Source organism: Sinocyclocheilus anshuiensis, unplaced genomic scaffold, assembly GCF_001515605.1.
Source record: "Sinocyclocheilus anshuiensis isolate Anshui unplaced genomic scaffold, SAMN03320099.WGS_v1.1 scaffold1018, whole genome shotgun sequence".
In the NCBI taxonomy this organism is placed as follows: Eukaryota; Metazoa; Chordata; class Actinopteri; order Cypriniformes; family Cyprinidae; genus Sinocyclocheilus; species Sinocyclocheilus anshuiensis.
The window spans coordinates 180,983-185,044 of NW_015539893.1; the positions used below are offsets into that span (position 1 = coordinate 180,983).

Genomic DNA, 4,062 nt, shown 5'->3' on the forward strand with positions numbered 1-4,062 from the left:
TTAAACTGTAATTCATCAACTGGCCGCTAGAGGCTGGCTGCAAAAGGGAGTCAATCCCATAGACCCCCCCCATGTTAAAATGCCCAACTTTACAGCAGAAAAAAAACGTTTACAGCCTGGTTCAAAAAATTATTTTGGTCTATATAGCAAATTTTGCCCTTCATGACAACCGAATTTTTTTTTAACTCATCCTTTTAAATTATATTAAGCCTTAAAGTTCTGCATAATTAAGGGCGTGGCCACTTGAGTGACAGGTGGATTGCCGCTGCTGTCACCACCGTCGAGCTAGGTGGGCGTGGTTTCAGCAACCTGCTCCCGCCTCTTTGCCCATTTTCGATTATCCGGGAGTGACGCGCGGTGACGCGCTGCCAAGATGGCGACGGCCCGCTCTGCCCACTTTGAGCTTCAAAACCGCTCCTCAGGAAACTACGGGTGACGTCACGGACACTACGTCCATGTTTTTATACAGTCTATGGTACGGACCAAGCCCCATGGTTCGGCACGCATATGATCTGCGGATTAATTGCAAAATGTAACCATAGTAGAGTATAAGTTTATCACTTGTTCGTATTTACACAAGCAAGCGAATTTTAAACAATTCCAGAGAGAAAAGGCAAAAGGGAACTCAATTCGTTACTCGCGCGCTGTTCACTATGCGCACAGCCGCACACACATGAAGCGCGCAAACACCGAACTGAATCCTCTTCTGAATCCTCTGAACAGACACATACACATCAAATTATGACAAAATACCCATCTCGACAATCATTCAGGTAAACGCAGTCAGTTATGTCTCAGGTGAAAACAGCTGAGAAAGAAATCGGATGTGATGTGTATATCATTATATCGGATCCGTGCATCAGGTCTTAAAGGGACAGCGGCCTATAAATACTGCTGCTGTCATTAATGATAATCAAACAACAAAACAGCTGTGATAAAAATCTATATTTAATTTATACAGCGAACACTATGCAGTGCACAATTAGTTATTTTCCCTAATTATTACATTTCTGTATTTGAATACTACCAACCTTATTTTATTTGTAACATATTCTGTTGTATTTATCTATGCTTGTAATTTGTGTATTTGTTCTTAGTTTTACTGGCTGTTCTCTTGTCACTTTAATCATGTTTAAACTTTCTTAGTTAATCTGGTAGTATTTGCTGTGGTATCAAATAAGTACTTCTGGGAAAGCAAGTTAAATTGAAATATTTTTCTTTTCTTGCTGATCCGAAAAATGATCCAATCCGTGGGTCAAAAACTGTAATGTGATCCGAACCGTGAGATTTGTGATCCGTTGAACCACTATCAGTCATGCATATCTCTTGTGCAACTTCAAATGTTATTGAGTCAAAGATTAGCTGGGGATACATGTGGTGATACATCACAGCCTGTTTTTCCTGTTGAGTTTGGTACCATGTCAAGTTGAGATTCTCATGGAATTGTGCATTTCCAAAATCAAAGATAACTAATTCTCATGACAATTATACAGTAATAAAAAAAGATCTTGATATAATGTTTAAATTAGTATTAAGTAGTATTAGAGTAGTAAATAAGCACAAAGTCTATGCAAAAATCTTTATGGTTCAAAATGGTCTCTAAAGAAAACTTTATACAAAATTTGTTTTCTTTAGATTTTGGCTTGAAATTTTCTCCTTTTTTTACATTTCTGGTAATGGGAAGATTGGTTCACCTTCTACTTCCTCAAAAAACATATTTGAGGATATGTATTTTATTTATTTATTTTAGATTTTTAAGTCTATGATACCACAGACCTCCTCCTCATTTCCCATGTGGCCTAGCCTACTTAACGTTCAAGCAAGTCGGCAAGAGTGCTAGAGCGCTTTAGGTGGATTCCCCCAGTAGGCTTTTAGTGTCTTTTAAGTTGTGTCCTGTACTGACATGGGCAAACACTGGAGTCAAATCTGAGATGCTGTGCAATTATTACAAAAAAAAATTACTTCAAATAATTATACATCAGAGTTTGTCTGTGATGGGTTGTTCAGAAAACTCAGGAAATATGTGTAGACTTTGCAATTCAAATTTCTGATTACAATTTAATCTGATTGCCAGTTCCAGAAAGTGCTTGCTGTTTTTGTGGCATTCATATATCGGATGATGTGCATCTAAATAAAGCCGGGTACTCTCTGCTCAAACTGCTGTACTTAGTGTGATATTGACATCCCAAATTCACAACACGAGTTATTCTAAGTAGACTTGAAACTTTGTTACCTGAAACAACAGATCTGATTCCAGTCTTTTTCATCATGATTTGGGACTTGACTCATGAAAATGAAGGCTACAATGTGAGACTTGACTTTGATGCTGGCGGTTTAACTGTAACCTCCTCTTTCATTTCAGACCCACGATAAAGTCAGCATCCAGCGACTGACGGAGAGTTTCATCACCAACCTACAGGCTGACTTCCCCTCCACTGTTAGCACTATCTACAGGTAACTGATCTGAATGCAACAGCTCTGACCCTGAATTCAGTTGATGTTCTCTGATAATTGCATTTAAATTGATGGCTCGACCGGCTTGTCTGACTTGCCCTAATGGTTTCTCTCCAGAACTAGTGAGAAACTTCATACAGTCAGTCATGCCCCCTCGAAGTCAAACTGCTGAAGCTACCTCCAAGTGCCTGCTGTGTCTCTGTGCTCTCGACACTAAAGCAGGTAGATTATACACCTAACAAAGGTCCTGTTTATGTCACTTGTTGACATCGTCAGAGTTTGATTTGCAGTTGAGATTGACCTATAAAGGTTTTTTTTTTTTTTCCAATATTTGAGCATTTTTCCTTAAGATATCGGTTTTGTTATATTGCATCCACTGATAAATGGATCGCACAAAACTCGCAGAGTCACATAGTAGAAATCAGATCAGTCAGAGAAACCGTAATGAACCCATGGAGTCACGTAGTGGAAGTCAATTCCATCTCAAAGTCTCAAAGACCTAACTTTACATTAATGAAATAAAAGTGCCTCGGATGAGTGCATGTTGGAAATAATTGAATTCTCTCTTTCTTGCCGATGCTCATTAGTCTCATAAAGCTGCCATCTGACGTCATTTACTTAACATACAAGCACTGTGGAAATAAATGCATCTCCTCAAGTGATTGCAGAAGTGCATAGAAATTCATGGGGCAAAATACACATTAATACACAATAGATGCATTTAAAAAAATTGTCAGAGTTGATGAGATGTGGGTGTCATTTGCTGCCAGATAGGACTGTAAAGGACTGTAAATTAAAACAAATGATTACATTTATGGAAAAAAGCTACCATGTTCCAAAAACCATCTTGATCACCGTAAGCTTGTCTTTCTAGTAGGGTTATGAGGTTTGAATAATTAATAATCAACAAGCTTTTTTGCAGATAAAGCTTCTGCCTTCAATGCCACTTTGGTATCTGAGCAGCTATCCCAGATTGAACTTCAGGACCCGTCTGTAGAAGCACCAGCACGGTCAGCAGAGAAGGCTCAGGGTTGTGGCTCCTCAAACAGGTACATTCCACCTCACACTTTTTTATTCTTTTTGAAGTTTTAGTTTAAGGTGAGTCAGCAGTTGGAATGTATTTGATGCTATAAGATTTGATTAGCCTCTTTTTTTATGTTTTTCTGAATTGTATTTCAGGTTGCCTTCACATCAGGACTTGAAGACACTCTTGTGCTACAGCTGTAGACTCACTATCAAAGACGTGGTGAGTTTGACAAAAGCTCAGCACTCATGGGCCTTTCATGTTGTCCAATCATTGTGTACTGTACTCTTCCAATTAATTTTGGTATGTGCTGGATGACATAGCATCACAGCAGTGTCCAGTAGTTTCACGTTATGTCATATATAAAATATTTTTTTATATATTTTTCTAATTAATATAATATTCCAATTTGAATTTTTACAATCATGATTTTGATGAGCTTAATTTAGAGACTACATGGAATATTTGTACTTCCAAAAAAAAGTCACATAATAAGACTTATGTGAACATTAAAGGGGTTATATGATGCGATTTCAATTTTTCCTTTCTCTTTGGAGTGTTACAAGCTCTTGGTGCATAAAGAA

General features: G+C 38.0%; 1 pseudogene; it reads left to right on the plus strand.

The window, feature by feature from the left end:
* Positions 1-4,062, plus strand: part of LOC107685854 (cytoplasmic tRNA 2-thiolation protein 2-like) — a 19,463-nt pseudogene that overhangs the window by 7,290 nt on the left and 8,111 nt on the right.